General features: G+C 43.2%; 1 protein-coding gene across 6 annotated transcripts in view; it reads left to right on the top strand.

Annotated features, from left to right (window-relative positions):
• The window catches only part of CDH11 (cadherin 11), a 151008-nt gene that overhangs the window by 46196 nt on the left and 87611 nt on the right, over positions 1 to 17201 (top strand). For all 6 annotated transcript variants that reach the window (XM_021093362.1, XM_021093365.1, XM_021093364.1 and 3 more), the window contains 1 exon segment: positions 14563 to 14690. The gene's annotated coding sequence lies outside the window, so the exon portion shown is untranslated.

Here is a 17201-nt window from a genome sequence, read left to right as displayed (position 1 = left end):
TGAGCCATTTGCTCCAAGTCACATACTTAATTACAAAGCAGAGGATTTGAATTCAGGCTTATGATGCTCTAAAACTTTCCCATGGAAAGCACAATCACCAAATCTCTGAATTCCTTCCTTCCTTTCCTACTGGATAGGTGTTTGCTTTTGTGGGAATGAGAGTGCCCTATATTCTCCCCATGTTGCTTCTGGATTAAGGTTTTCCCCCCAGTTTTACTGAGATATATTTGACATATAATGTTGCACCAGTGCAAGGCATACAATATAATGATTTGATTATATATGTATTGCAAAATGATTGCCACAATTGACATCATTCACCTCACATAGTTACAAATTTTTGTTCTTGTAATGAGAACTTTTAAGATCGACCCTCTTAGCAACTTTCAAATATATAATACATGATTGTTTGGAATCTCTGTTCATAGATTTAGTTTTGAAGTCTCTGAAAACTCTAAGTACAAAAGAGCTTGTTGCCTCAAAGAATAAATTGAGCATCAAGCTTCCTAAGACATTCAACTTGCTCGCCTCCTTATTGTCTAGATGGGGAAACTGAGTGTTGAAGGGATTCACCAAGGGTTGCATAGCATCAAAGTCTCAGCTTGAACTTAGCACCCCTGATCTGCCGGGCATTAGTGTCGATCTCAGCACAGTTCCTTATTTCTGGCTAATAATCTGGGCTAGGTGGCACATCTCAAGAGATCTGGGTCATTCTATTGAGGCTTGAGGTAAGAACAGCTAAAATTAGATGATGATGCAAGCTCATTAAGGGCAGAGTCTAATTTTGCCCACCCCTTGGTCCCTGGTCCCCAGCACAGCCCCAGGTTCACTTTAGGTGGTCAGCAGGTATGTGTGAACACCTGGATGAAATGCAGGGGTCCTTCAGGGATAGTCTTTTCACCTTAGCTTTTTGGTAGTTGCTGATCTCCCTTCTTGGATTCTTCCACACCCGAGAGTATTTTAGAATCAAATGGATGATATCAATATGTAATTTGACACTTCGCTGGTTCAGTTATTTAGTATCATAAACCCTTTCCTGTTTCTATTTTGGAATAAATTGGCTGGTTCTTTTGGTATCTCTTGACAGAACAGTTTTTTGGGGGTTTTGTTTTGTTTTGTTTTGTTGGTTGCTGTTTTGGTTTTTTTTTTTTTTTTTTTTTTTTTTTGGCTGTACGGGAAATTGCAGGGATTTCAGTTATCAGACCACTAGTTCACTTTGAGTGTGGCTGGCTCATACGTCTACCTTGCAGTAGAGACACTTTGAGTTGTATAATGAAACTTTATAAAATTACAAAATTCATGTCTAGGACAGATAACATTTTCAAAATTTATATAAGAAATGAGGAAGAAGGGAGAAAAAAAAACACTCACAATTCATTCACTCTGACAAATAAATTGTCATTTTCTCCTCCCTTCCTGTATTCAATTTAGGAATATTTTTACATCATTGTAATTGGAATAAAGATTTTATATCATAACGAACCACGCTGAAATATTCCAACATGTTCTTCCACATTGTTTTATAATTCACATAATTTCAGCTTTGGGGAAGGACTGCTATTTCATGCAGTGTGTATACTGTGTCTTACTTAAAAATCATCCTTAAAAATATATCCTTACAAGAAGGCTATTTTGACTTTATGTGAATAGAAAAGATATAGTTTTTATTGGGAATCAGGGTGAAATAGAATGGGATTATAAAAGATTTGTAGTACCTTGAAGCTCCCGTACTTCAAGTCGGTTATTTCATATCAGTCAGCTTGTTAAAGCTCAAATGCTGTTTCCCTAATGAAAAAAAGAACACTTGAGACATGCATAGAAAAACCTAGAATTAATCAACATCAGATTTTTTTTTGTCCTTTTATCTATTTTCAATAATTTAAATAGTTAAGATGCCCTTAAAAGCAATCATTTTTTCCTAATTGCCAGGGGCATTTTCCTCATTTCTGAAAATGGGTGGCATTTAACTGGCAGGCAAAACAACCAAAGCAATAAACATTGGAAACAAAGTACTTAGGAAAGCTAAACTGGTCTTTAAAAACTTCTCCAGGAAAAAATAATTAGGAAGGCAGAAAACAGGAGCGGTAAGTCCATTTGCTCTTGTTCAGGTCAAACCTGTTAGGATTGGTCCTTGAAGGAGGTTGTGGGGTTTTAGGGGGTGCAGCTGCAGATGCGATCTGGTGATGAGCTGACCTGGAACAGAAGGTTGAGAGAGCTTTCATCACCTCTGTTTGCATCGTGATTCGGCAAGGTCACTGGAGAGGATCTTCCTCAGGCCACTAAAAATAGACAGTCTGATAGATCCAAGCGTGCTGTCATCTCTCCTTTCCTTTCCTCTCATTGTGTCTTATTTGGGGAGCTCTTCTCATTCTTCTCCTCTGCCTGTGTCCTCTGTGACTGCATTTGCTTTTGATAAGCCATCCGTCCCTGTGTGTTGGGGATGAAAGGCAGGAAATGTCAGGACCCCAGCTCACCTTGCAGTTATGATATTCCCCCCACTCCCTCCCTCCCTCCCTTCCTTCCATTCATCTTTCTTTCCATCTTCCCTCCCTCCCCCTCCTTTCTGTCTCACCTTAACTCGGTCTTCAATTTATGTGTTCCTATCTGCAAAGAGCCTGGCATGCACAACTGCTTAATATGTAGGCACGGAGTAAGTGAAAGTAAGAGTAAATAAATGAATGGTGGGAGCTGTAGAGAAGGCAGCATTCTAGTGAGGGAACAGTGGGGCCGGGAAGACCTCTGCCCCCCTTGAATGCACGTCCCATTACTGTTGTGACACCTTCCTCTTTCCACTCCCTCAACCCACCGCCACTGGCTATGGAATATGCAGCCTGTTCACGTCACGTGTGTGTTCTCTTGCTCTCTAGGCATCTGTCGTTGTAGAGTCTGTCTGCCTATATCTAAACATGCACAGAACATGCATGAGGTTCTGTAAAAATTTGGAGTCCTTTAACTCCTGGATTCATTATTTCTATTTTTTCCCTCTTGTCTGTGAATTTCATGCATATTTTTGTCAATAAAATCTTACTCCCAGCCCTACGATGTCTAAGATGGATAAAAGAGAGAGAGCTCTTTTGGATTAAATGGAAGAAAGAAGGAAGATGTGGGGATCCCAGAACCCCCAACTCTGGCTGCCCTCACCTGCCATAGCCCCTGCAGTCACCTTTGGGGGTATCTGGTAATTACCCAGTCTCTGCTAAACACAGAAGGCAGAATCATTGGATTAGATCATCGGTGAGTTTCCATTTGGCTCTCACATCCTATGATTTATGACGTCCCTCAAAGTTCAAGTCTGGGTCTCTGTGTTTAAGGTATGTAGCAAATGCAGATAATTATGCAGTGAGTGCTATAGGAGCTATAAATGAGGCAGATGACAGAGCTTCTGCTCTCCCTCAGCTCACAGGGATTGGGGGTGGCAGGCAAATGTAATGCTTCCCTAAAACACTGAGGTATCCTGGGACTTAAGGCCAGAATGGCTAATAGATTATACGCAGTAGGTGATACCTCTCATTCTGCAAATACTGATTTAGCATCATAGCTGATTTAAAGGGGTCCCAAGAAAAAGACCCGATTCATTGTGTTTCATTGATGGTTTTAAATTTCTACATCATTTACCACTAATTGTTTGCAGTTCATTTTTATGTTTACTTCTTAACTCTAACCTTGGATGCAAGTCCTGCAGGAATAACAGCCTTGCTGTCTGTACTCTAGTCTCTTGACCTGGATTTGGAACATAGTAGATGCTTAAGAAACTTTGGCAGACTGGTTGAATAGTTGGCAAGGATGGTGCCATGATGAGCTGTGTGTGTGTGTGTGTGTGGAAAGGAAGAAGAATTATCAGGAGGGAATCATTTTGTTAGGGCCGTAGTGGAGAAGGAGAAGTTTATAAAGAAGAAAAGAAGCAAATGCATTCTGTGCAAGGCAAAAGCGGGAGTGAAGATAGGCAAGAGTGAGACCCTATGGTGAATGGAGCAAAAAACGGTCAGTTCCTGGAAGGAGCTGCCCCAGGTGAGGCTGAAGGCCAGCTGAGCTCACCTAAGAAAGGCCTTCCCTAGATGGGGGCAGGGCAGGTGGTGAGGACAGAAGCCCTGGAGTTAGACTGCCTGCATTTGAAGCTTTGAAAGCTGGGTGACTGGGGTACATTAACTTAGCCTCTCTGTTTTATGTTTCTGTATTTGCATATTAATGTGATGATCCATGTAAGCGCAGGACTTTGTACAAAGCAGGATTGGTTGCTGTTAAAAGCAGAAGTGGCCAACCCAAGGAGACCTGCAATGCTTTGAAACCAGGAGTGGCAGGAGCCGACTCAGGGTATAGAGGAATCACGCAGCAGCATGTGAAAGATGGACTGGCTCCCGTGTCCTCCTGGGAGAAAGGTGCTGTCTGGCTCCTCCCCCGACCCCTTCCTTCCCTGCTAGACTCTGAGTGTCCTCCATGTCCCGCTCTGCTCTAAGCTGCTAGAGAATTCTAGTTCCATTATGTTTACTCTAAGGATATTGCGTGTTGCCTAAGGCAGGGTCATCTCTCTGAGAACCAATGGGATTAATAACCATCTGGCATCCGGCTCTGGAAAGGCTGTGTTCTCACTGAGGGCCACGTGGGCACGTGGGCCTGCACCTGAGTGTGTTTTCCTGTCCCTTTCTGCGACCTGCCCTGACAAGTGCATGGCTTCTTAGACAGAGCTTTGCCTTTGAACCTTTGTTCAAATTATTTTATGCTGTCATTTCTCCTTTTCTCACTTTTATGATACAAAGCAATACGGGATGTTTCTGTCCTATATGCCTCTTTGCAGGCAGTCATTTGGAAGGAAATGAGGGTGCACAAAATACAGGACATGAATTAGAGAGAGAGGCAGGGTACATTTTGTGCCCAGTGAGTTTTCAACCTAATTTCTTCTCCAGGAAGACCTAGATTCCTGGGAGTCCTTAAGCTCTGCTCCCACCACCAGGTGGTGACTGACATTTGTCTCTGCCTGTCATTCGGTCTCTGCCCTTGGAAGAGACACACTGTCACTCCTTGCCGTCCCTCCACACACCTGATCTGACACCTGGTATTGATGAGCATCCTACAGACGAAGCAGGGGTACCAGGGGCAGGGTCTCTGTGGACCATGCTCCTCACCCACTTTCCACTCTGGTCTCTCCTTCATACATGAACTGCAGCACACTGGATTAGCACCCTGCATCCTTCAGCCATTCAGGGCCTTCTTCACCATGTCTGGGTACTGCCCACTCTGTTATTTACTTAATACTTGTTTTTGATGCATTCGGTCCAATCGGAGCTGTAGCCACCAGCGTACACCAGAGCCACAGCAACGCAGGATCCGAGCCGTGTCTGCAACCTACACCACAGCTCACAGCAACGCTGGATCCTTAACCCACTGAGCAAGGCCAGGGATTGAACCTGCAACCTCATGGTTCCAAGTCAGATTTGTTAACTACTGAGCCATGACAGAAACTCCCTCTTAAATATTTTTGAAGAAAATTATATCATTATCATTGATGGCAAACTAGTACCTCTTGTCATAAATAGAGAGTAGCCCCAAAATAGATAAGATGAAAAGGAAACAATTTAATTGAAGCTACTCTGAGCCTGAGACTGCCTTTTCTGTTAAAAGAGAGATTTGTTCAGGAATCACTGCAAATGGAGACGGTCCCATCACAGATATGAGGATTGAAATATAACGCAAAGGTACTTCTCTGCTTCCTGATTCATTGTCACTTAAGGCCAATAATAATAAGAGTAATTTGTTGGGCCCCTATTGTGTCAGGGATTGTGCTAATTTTTTATGTCTTTATATAGAGGCTGTTTAACAGAAAAGTGATAGTTTTTTGATCGTGATGATGTCTACTAATATTTACTGAACAATTTGTGCCAGAAACAACAGTGCAGTTTGCACATGTGTCCTCACCACTACACAGCTTTGTGGGCTCTTGTAACTTTGGTTTTACAAGTAAGGAAACAATCCTAAGTCACTGAGCTGGTGGGAGTAGAGCCCACATGGGAACAGGTGGGACTCAGAGTGTGTGTGTATGTGTGTGTGTGTGTGTGTGTGTGTACATATGCCTGGGGGGTGACTCCTAGAGGTACAGCCTAGATAAAGCTTTCTATGAGATTATTAGATTCGTGAAGTTGGCACGTGATTTTTCCCAGGATCTTGAAGAATGTCAGAATTTGTGCACACGAGTGAAGAATGTTATTCCCCCAATAAAGTGCAGCAAACTATTGCCGAAACATTTTAATGGCCCGCTTCCCCTGCTGACCCTGAATAAATCCAGTGTACTTAATGAGGTGTGATAAGGACCCAGAGCACCCGCTAGAATGGCTTGCTGGCTCGCATCAGCCTCTCTGTCCCCAAGTTCCTATTTGTGCCTGAAGAAGATTACATATCACCACCCTCGTGGGTCTTCAGCAGCATACAGTGTATACAGGTGGGACTTGGGCGTGAGGGACTCACTCCCTTAGTTGCTGAATCATTTGTTCAGATGCTACTTGGGAGCAGCGTTTGTGCCTCTGACCACCTGATTACAGTCAGCAAGAAAAGATTCATGTTTCTTGCCCTTATGGAGCTTGTAGATGATTTGAATTTGTACAGCTTATATCTTCAGAGTATGTGTCTAAGGAGAGGTAGATAACAAAATGGCATTTTCCTTTCTTTAACTTAATTTCACATTGCAAAAGGACAGTCTCACTTAATTCTGAGAAGCCTTGTTTTGGTTCTTTCTGAGCACAATGGCCCTCTTCTATTATATCATAAATCAGTCTCATTGCTACGGACAGTGCTGCTTACTCTTTTTACTGGGAGATAGTAGGAGGCTGTGACTGTTTCTAGCACATAGCGAAAACATCAGTGTGTGTGTATGTGTGTGTGTGTGTGTGTGTGTGTGCACACGCGCATGTGAATACGTTTCTGACTCTGTGAACATGGAGATTTGCAAATAAGTGTCTTTCTTGGCTGTATAGAAGATGTCCCGATTTGATAAAACATTAGAGATACAGTTTCAGGCTGTGGATTATAGTCAAAGGTCCTTGCTGTTCATCATTTCATTTGGGAGTGGTGCTCCATCAGTGTCTGTGTTCTCTCCCTCTCTCTCGATAGTTCAGTAGCCTGGTAAAACGATGCAGTCCTTGATCATTAAAAAAAAAAAAGTCATTGGACTCCTTCCCTAAATTAGTGCCCTAATTTATGTCTGGAGAAAGCAGTTAAGTGTAGCTGTTGGATGAATTGCTCTAGATTCAAAATGGCTGTGTCCCTCTCCTGGCCTCACCATATGGTGGCTTCGTGAATGAAGGAAACCTTATTCAACCTTTCTGTGCCTCAATTTTCTAGTCATGCAAAAAAAACCTCATAGCACTAAATTCCAGTCCATGGGCAAGCACTTAGCCCAGGACCTGGCACACTGCAAACTCTCAATAAATGTTAGAAATCATCTTACCTGTTTGGATTAAGTTGTGTCTATGTGACACACAGCTCCTTGGGGGTGTAGAAGAGCTGAAAGAGTTCGCTTCGTGTGTACATGGCTATGGTCATGCCCTTAAATCCTCGAAGGTGATTAAATGCTTCACTCAGCATCAGAGTATTTGGGAAATATTGATCACACTTTTTCAAACCCGGTACTTGTACAAACACATGGATTTACTGTCAGTCACTCAGGAAGTACCTATTGGTTACCCAGTCTTGTTAATAGCCAATTGTTTACAAAATGATAGCCTATTGTACTGATCTTGGCTATTTTAGAAGACAAAGTGAACAGTTCCACATTGCTTTTACTAAGGCTGAATAATTTAGGCCGAGTGAGTACATTATTATAGTCCTTAAAAATTACAAATTTTACCTGCCGTTTGACATTAAGTAGATAAACAGGCAATAGATTTTTAGTGTTTCGAAAGTTTAAAATACAGTCCAAGGGTGGTTCTCTGTTTCACCTCTACCATTTCTCCATTAGGCCTCCCTTTAAAGGCTTAGCAGGCTGACCCAGGCCAGATTAAAAGGACTCTAAGATGTGATTTCTGTCTTCAAGGAGCTCAAAGCTTCCTCGGATGCAATGCTGGAAGGGGTAGACAGCCCTAATAACAAAGAACTCCACCCGTGGGAGGAATCAAGAAATAATTTGGAGTACAGAGGGAATCTAGAAGCCCACAGTGAATGGGACGAGAGTTCAAATTAGGGAACAGTATTTTTAGAGAGGAACAGAGGTGCACAGCACACCAGCTCGGTCTTACCTGGGCAGGCGGTGCAGACAGGGAGAGACCGGGAAGAAATGTAGAAGCTGTGTTGACCATTGCAGGTATTTCCTGACCCTGTAGTATGGAAACAGGTAGAGCTTAGAGAGGATCAGATTTTTCCTGTAAAAACTGCCATCCTGCTCGTCAATGATTCCTCCCAGGATGGAAGTTTCTGTTTTGTCATGTACGTTACTGTCAAATGTTGAGATACTTGTTCATTCAAAATAAGGAGACAAAGAAGCTAAATAAGCTGCTGAAAAAGAGGTAAATGTCGTTCCACAGTAGATGTGATTGTGTGTGCCCTGCTTGCTTGATTTATCTCATCGATTCTTTCTGACACTTTACCAAGTCACCCAATGGACAGCCCTGAAATTCTCCTGATGTTGGGTTATATTTATTTTTAATGTTTGCCACCTCCTTCTTACTCCCCCCAAAAAAACCTTAAAAAGTAAAATTGCTGCTATTTTAGGGCAAAAAGAAAACATAAGGTCCTGGAGAAAAGCCTTTTATTTCCTCCTATGTGTTCCCAGCTTCGATAACAATATGAATAGACTCATGTATGTGTGACTGTGTTTAGCATTTCCCCCTTTTCGGACACTGTATTCCTTTTTTATTCAGTAGAGAAATCATCATGGCAAAGTGGGAAGGCACATCCTGGGGAACAAGGGAAACCTAGATGTGAATTCCCATTCTGCTAACTAGCTTTGTTATCTTAGGCGGATTATTTAACTTCTCTGAGCTTTAATTCCTGTCTCTTTTAGGTGGTAGGAACGGGATAAAACAAGTTCCACCCGATGCTACTGGGAAGATTAATTAAAAGAAAAGTGCACCTAGAAGTTCCAAGGCTAGATAGATTGGGGGTGTGCAGTGGGTGGCAGATAAAACTGGAGCTCCCAGTATTGCAATTGTTAATATGTTTAAAGGGGAGAAAGTGAAACTCCATCATTTGGGCGAGAAATAGGGATAAAATGTAGAGTAGCAGGAGGTTTGCTCATATGCTAGATGACTGTTTGTTTATTCATTTCCCAAAGATATTACAAAGGCTGTGAATATTTATTTAGTTCTGCTCCCAATAGCCCTTCTGATAGGGAATTATTTGGGTACAACGAAAGACATTTGTAAATGCGGCTGATAAGACTGACACTGGACAAGGAGCGTTTTGTTGGACACAAGAATTCTATTGTCCCTGGCTTCAGTTGTCAAGTGCCCGGGGAACCCAGAATTTATGGTGACAGCACAATGGGCCTTTCAGGGCCCAGCGAAAGAGCTGTGAGATCCTGCTCCCCCGCTTTTCAGGGCTTCTAATCTTTTTATCGGGCCCGGACAATGCCGGATTCAGCTGCTGCCTGCGCCTCCTGACTGTCCGTTGGCCGTCAGGTATTGTGCGGTAATTACCATGGTGACAATGGACCCTCTACACCAGTCCATCCGCGCTTTGGAAAATGGCGAAGGTTGTCACTTTGCATTAGGTGCCTCTAAAGGCATGGCTTACTTAGAAAAACTACTAAAGAGAAATAAAGATAATCGTGTTAAGAGTTTGATTTAAAGGGCCACTGTGTCAAATCCATTTGGAGCCCAGGAACTCTTTATGGATGTTTTCTTGTAATTACAGCCAGGCATTGGGCGTCGTCCTTGCACAGGCAGTGAGTAGCTGGCCTTGGAGATTTCGCAGGGAGCCCTGAGCTGTCGGCAGCTGGCAGTCCTGAATGTCCTTGGGAACAGTGGTCTAAGCTGAGCCGTTGAACTTTGAGGACTCTCTGAACTTCTTTGAAAACTCAGTTTCTACATATGAAAAGGCGTGGTGTGGAAAATGCTTATAGAGTTATATTCCATGAGTGTATATTAATGTATGAAAATATATGAATGTTAATCCATAATTTATGAATGCTTAGCCATCTACCATAGGCTCTGTGGATAGCAAATATACAATAAAAGGTAAAACTTATTTTTTAACCATGTGCAATTGAAAAAGCACAATCTCTACCATCTCACAATCACAGCTACTAAACATTGAGTGCCTGCTCTAATTGAGGTACTGCATTTATTACTGCTATTCTTCACAATAATCCTTCAAAAGAGTTATTACTATCCTCATTTTATAGTGAAGAAACTGAGGCTCAAAGAGTTCTTGCCAAAGTCAAACTAGCTTGGAAGAGGCTAAGCCTGGATTTCAAGTCCTTTTCCCTCACATTCAATAGCTTACTGCTTCCCTCATTTTAAAAAAAAAAAATTCTTAATCTACAAAACTATCTCACGAAATATGCTTCACCATATGGCTTTGGAACTTTGGTGATAACAGGAAAGAAAAACACCCAATGGTGAGTATTAATTGGATTTATTCATTCCTTTAATGATGTCAGGAACATGTAACACCCATAAAAGGAAGAAGCCCCCATCTGCAGGGCACCCAGGCTCTACTGCCCATGTGCTGCCCCTTCTCCTGCCTGCAGAGCAAGAAAAGCACAAACATCAGCAAGACAATTTGGTATTCCTAGACCAACAGAAAAGTATATGGCCTTTGCTTAACTTCTTTGCCCAACAAAAGCTTCAAAAACCTGATATGTCCTTTATTTAATAGTAACATATTTAATGATAGTTTGTATTCATCAGCTCCATACCACAAGATCTCAAATTCCCTGTTGTGGTATTTTACCAAAAAGTAAAAATCAGTTGTGATCACATCCCAGAGGAATAGGCATGATTCACCCTGGGAAGGAGGTCTCATTGTGTGCTGGCAGGAGAGGCGTAGATTTTTCAGTGCTTTGTCCCCTGCTCCCTTGCTCTATGCATTGGGATATTTACCATTTAATCTCAGTTTCTTCATCTGTAAAATGGAGCTGTCACCCTCTCCTTGGCCCACCCTCTTCCGTTCAATGGCAGCCCTTTCCCTTTTAACCCATCACCCCTGTGTCAGTCCTATATACACAAGAAGCGGCCTGAGGATCCTGATGTATGCACTGATAGAGGGAGTGGGGTGGGGACCATTGGAATCTATTCACATATACTCTCAGCCTTCAACCTCCCCCACAGTGCCCTATGTTGTTTCTGTAGTCGGTGTGCTATCCACAATGTCCTGGCACACACCTGGCCTGGCTGGGCCCACAATCAAGAAGAGGACCCACACATGGAGAGTTATGATCCATTTGATTTGGAGCAGAGATCCTGAGAGAGGGATGGCAGTGGGTCAAAACGAAGCATGTGGCCTTGCATGCACCCAGCCTTCAGTACAGTCAGAGCTCAGCGAAAGAAATCGGCCACAATCACATCCTCATCCTTCCCCAGGTTTTCTCCTTGATTGTCATATGTGCGCCCAGCATTATCTCCATCCCACTTTACACCTCTGGGTTTGTGGTGTTCTCCTAACTTCTCATTCTCTGGGAACTAAAATACGGCAAGGAGTGTCTGGGTCTCCAAGAGGCTCAGTACTGTGGGTGGCTGAGCACAGCAATGGAGAGGCTGGCGAGGGCAGTGGCTCCGTACTGATGGCATGCAGGCCCTGGGGAATGAAGGAGAGATGCCCTGAGACTAGGGGGGAGTGGGTCCAGCAATGTTGGGCTGTATTTTCTGGTCTCAAAAGGGAACACATGATTCCAGGTCTCACAGAGTCACGAGATGGGGGGAGAGGGGTGGGGGAGGAGAAGAGGGAAGATGAACATGGCAACGGAGACCGCCAGTGCAGAAAGAGAACGTCTGCAGAAGAGCTGCCCAGCCTTCTCAGACCCAGTGAACGCTTTTTTTCCTGTCGACTTTGTTAAAAGCACAAAACCATTTAGATTTCTTCTGTTCACTTTTTTCTAAGAAACATGGGGTAATTCTACACCAACATGGTCCACAGAACCCAAAGCCCCTCTTTCTTAAATGTTTGCAGTGATCAAAATTCACCCATTTACTTTTGCCTTCCTTCCAAAGCTGTTAACGGTCAGTGCAAGCTTTAGCTGAAAGGAGTTTTACAGAAGATGTTCTTTACAGGAGGTAAAGAACTGCAAGGCAAAGTGGGAGTTCAATTTATTTTTATAGATTTGAGACGTAAACTTTTAGAAACACACTGGCCACAGTTACAGCTGTATCATGAACTGACTGGAGACCAGAAGAGGAAACTAGAAGAAACACAAGCAATGAAGTCCGAACTGCTGGATTCTGATCCCACCTTGGGTGTTATAAACTCTGGGCAAGAGTTTGACCCTTTTGAGTGGTGGGGTGAGATGGCCAGATGGGGTCATGATACCCAGAGTGGGTATATACACTTAAAGAGGATACACTGGTGAGGACTGCAGCAAATGTCCATTCTGTACCTGGTTATGGTGTTCCCCTTATCCATTTCTGGGTGACCTACCACCCCCAAATTTAGCGTTCTTATAACAGCTATTTATCATTACCTCCTACAGTTGACTTGGATGTCCAAGACTGCGTCTTCCCTCACTGTCTGGCTCCTCAGCATGGATGCCTGGAACAGCTAGAGATGGCTGGCCATCTCTCTGCTGTCTGTGCAGCTGCTCCACATGGCTAGCTGGAGCTTCTTCACAGCACAGAGGTCTAGAGCATTCAGACTTCAGACATGGCAGCCTCCTTCTCCCAGTGCAGGCCTTCCAAAAACATAAGAGAGGTTAGAGGTTTTTATGACTCAGTTTCTGAAATCATGTAGTATCGCTTTTGCTGTGGTTCATTGGTTACCCAGGGGCAACCATGGAAGGGGGGCTGCACAAAGGCATGACTACCTGGGCATGAGATTCATGGGAGTAGCCACTTCTGGAGACTGGCTACTACAGCATGTAATGTGGTTGCAAGTTGGGTCCTTCCTTATGCACCATAATAGCTGCCCCCTGTGGCTTTTTCTTCATGACTCCATGTGAATCTGGGTATAACTGTAGCGCTACTCTCCTTGATATCCTGGAAATAGCACATAGTGGGACAGTTTTCTTGTTCTTGCTACAGTCACCAAACCAAGGTGCCATGGACAGATTTGAGTAGATTTACAGTTCACCTTCAGCCCTTCACCAGACAGGGTTTTCGCATGTTGCTGTTTTCCTTGTTGTTGGAGAAGTCATTGTGTGTGAGGAGCTGTTGGGTGGAAGCAAGATGAGGCAAGGAGAAGCGGATTTGGGGGAAAAACTGAAGGGTAATAAAGTCAAAGTTGGAAGCTGTTTAAGCCCTTAATTCAGCCCGAGTTGATCCTAGAAGGTAGGAGCTCTAGAGAGAAAGACATTCAAGAACTCCTTTATGCTGTTGTGTTAGGGAAGCCGTGCCAGCGGCACCTTCCTTGGTTCGGTGCCTCGGTTTTTAAAGACGACAGCTGTTCAGACACTCCATGTTTCTCTCTTCATTCATTCAGCAAATATACATTGAACAGCTGCTCTGGGCTAGGAAAAGTGTTAGACACTTTGGGAGATATGAAGATGAATCAGACCAGAATCCAGGCAGAACACAGCCCCCACACAGAACTCTAGACTGTGGTGCCGCGCGGGAGGGGGGCAGAGAGGAATGTAGTCTTGATAAAGAATTGCAGCTCTGTCAGCCCAATGCTCTGCTTTGCCGGCATGAAGATGACATCTCCTATCACTACTGCCACCACTGTCACTCTTTGCCCTTGAGTCTGTCATTCCTCCAGGATTTGACAGCCCCAGAACAGTGCTTCTTCCTTTAGGAGGGAAGGAACTTGCTTTGGACTCCAGTAAAATGTGAATTCTACCAGCAGCTGGCTCTAAGACTTCATGTCTCCCCTACAGGTTTGTTGTTAGTGTTAGAGCAAATGCGTACAAAGCACATAGTGTTTAGGGTTCTTCTGTTGTTTGGTTTATTTTTTTGTCTTTTTAGGGCCACACCCACAGCATATGGAGGTTCCTAGGCTAAGGGTCAACTTGGAGCTGCAGCTGCCGGCCTGAACCACAGCCATAGCAACTCGTGATTGAAGCTGTGTCTGCGACCTACACCACAGCGCAAGCCAATGCCGGATCCTCGACCCACTGAACGAGGCCAGGGATCAAACCTGCATCCTCATGGATCCTAGTTGGATTCCCTTCCACTGTGCCACAATGGAAGCTTTTATGTAGTGTTTTATAAGACATTATATATATACGACTGCTTTTATTTTTGTTATCAAAGTACCAAATGCACAATGGTTAATCACACCATCCTGTGGTACCTCTAAATCCATGACATGTTTTTCAAACTTTGCACACAACTGTGATAATTTGTTTATGTCTCTCTTTTACACCTGGACTGTTATTATCTAGAAGAAAAGCCTGACCTATGCACCTGTGGACCCCCAGTGTCTAGTAGTGCATCACTTTATTGATTCATGTCACCTCTGGGTTACTAATGATCCTTTACCTTTTTGCAGAAATCACTGTATATTCGACTCAGTGGCCCTGGGACGATCATTCCTGTTGCCATTTGTTGACTGACCAATCAGATGGGTGGAGTTTTGTGTTATAGAAATTGGCAGCAAGTATCCAATGGGTGAAGAAGGTAAGGGGGACCAGTGTTACTGAGTGTTTCAGATGTTACTCTGTTTGTGCAGAAGGGAATGATGGCTTCCGGGTCCAGAGCACAAACCTGTCTTGGTTTGAACCTTCACCAAATCCAGAGCAGAATTTGAGAGGAAAGTAGGCCTCCTGTTTCGGGCTTTGTGGAATGTGATTATTCACTGCTGTTCTTGGGCTCTTTTCATGGAGCACCTATCATGTGTCTTATAAGAATGATGATTGTAGTTGTTGTTGTTGTTTTGACTATAAAAAGTTCAGAGGAGAAAGAAGGAACTGAAGAAGATTGTAATTCCTTAGCAAGAACTCAGCTGGACAGATTGACTAAGACAATTGCCATGTTCTTATCCCCTTTTGCTTCTTCCAAAAATAAATCTCTAAATATGTAAAAGGTAGCTTGCATCCCACAAGGAAAAAGAGATGGCTAGGAGACTGAACATTTTAGATCTCAAAAGACAGAGCACTATGGAGTTCCCATTGTGACTCAGCGGGTTAAGCTAAGGATAAGGATGCAGGTTTGATCCCTGGCCTTTCTCAGTGGGTTAAGAATCCAGTGTTGCCATGAGCTGTGGTGTAGCTCATGGACACAGCTCAGATCCAACATTGCTGTGGCTGTGGTGTAGGCCAGCAGCTGCAGCTCTGATTCAACCTCTAGCATGGGAATGTCCATAAGCCATGGTTACAGGTATTAAAAAAAAAAGGAAGCACTAGATCATAAGCTAGAGGATGACTTCAACTCCAAGACCCAACTCTGCCAATCATTATTTTGTGCCCTTAGGTTAATGAGCTCTTTTCTAGGCCAAAGTGGTTGTTGGCCCTAGAGGATCAAACAGTTCTTAAGTTTTAGGAGTCTATGAATGTATTTACCTCTTTCAGGTGCTCAGTGGTAACTAGAGCTATGTTCACAGGATGTCCAAACATTCAGATAGAAATTTAAGAATTATTTCCGCCAGCAGGACTTTGCATACTTTAGGGTCCTAGGCCCATCCTTCCATGTGTCGGTGGCTTGCCTCCACATGAATGTCCATCAGGTGCTTTAAATGCAGGGCCTAATGCAAGTCATTATTTCCTCCTCTGAACATTTACCTTGTCCTATGTGCCACATTTCAGCAACAGCATCATAATTCACTCAGGTCAGAAACACTCTCTATCTCCACTGCCACTATCCATATGCATACCAAGATTTTGCTGTAGTTTCCACCTAACAGATCTTTTTGCTCCAGGAGTACTTTTCCCCTAATCAACTCCAGCATGATCCACCTTTCATACAACATCCCTAAATCAAGATGCTGTACCGCTTCCCTACTTAATCCCTTTCAGTGTTAGAGATCTGAACTCCCTAACAAGTTTCCAGGACCCTTCATCGATGGGGCCATTGTTCTGCTGTCCAGACTCACTCTCAGCTTCTCTCTCTGTACACCCAGCCCTCCCTATACATGTCTACCTGAGAATCCATCAAAAAGCACAACCATTATTTCCCTAAAGCCTGCAATCACCCTCCCCTCCCAAGCTAACTCTCACACATTTTATACCTTAGCTTGGGCCTCACTATCCCTAAGGAGTTCTGATCCCTCAACACCGAGCTATGGGTCTCCTAGACTTCAGTAGTCAGAGATGACACCCTTTACTGGGATTCCCAGATTAGGTTGTAATTATCTCTTTAGTTGTCTGTCTTCCCAGGTAGACCTGGAGATTCTTAAGGATCGGCCTTATTTTGGGGACAACCAGGCTCCCAATCACAAGCAGTGTATCTGGCCCAAAGTAGGTTCTCAATAAATATTTATTTAACATAGAAATATGGACTTTAAGTATGGTGAATAGAAGGTGAGGAGTGGGAGCGAATGTTACCACAGAGAGAAAAGTTACAGCATTGGTAGCTAACAGGTATTGATTACTTACGATAGGTCAGGCACATAGGTCTTTAAAGGTGTCACCTCCCTTAATCCTTGTAAAAACCTAATGTGATAGGAACTACAAACAGTCAAGATTAAAAATACATATATATTTATATTTATCTCCAAGATATCACAAATGAGAAAAACGAGTTTTATAAAGATTAGTAACTAGCCTTTGGCCATATTGCCATACTTTTATCCTTGGACATTTTTATCCTTGGAAGTCTGACTTTAGCTAGAGCTTTTATCTTTGACCACTCCCCTCTTTTGTCTTCTCCATAAATGAATCTTGTCTGTTATGGTCAAAAGAAAAATATATACATGTATCTTCCATGTAAGGCTGGAGAGTTTTCCTGCAGCCTAAACAAGGTATTTTTTTAACTTACGGGGTAAGCCCTGTGACTGAGACATGTATATCTTTGGTGATTTTACACCAAAACTGTGGGTTTGTTTGAAGACAAAATTTCAATGTTTCTCACGGGAATAAACCAATGAATGAAAATACTCTTGGTGGAAGCAGAGTCGCACTTCCTTGCAAATGTACCAATGTTTCCAATGTGATTTGGAAATGATGTGGCCGACTCCTCTCCCATTAGCATATT

This window comes from Sus scrofa, chromosome 6, assembly GCF_000003025.6.
Source record: "Sus scrofa isolate TJ Tabasco breed Duroc chromosome 6, Sscrofa11.1, whole genome shotgun sequence".
Classification (NCBI taxonomy): domain Eukaryota; kingdom Metazoa; phylum Chordata; class Mammalia; order Artiodactyla; family Suidae; genus Sus; species Sus scrofa.
This window is presented reverse-complemented; position numbering and strand designations above follow the sequence as displayed.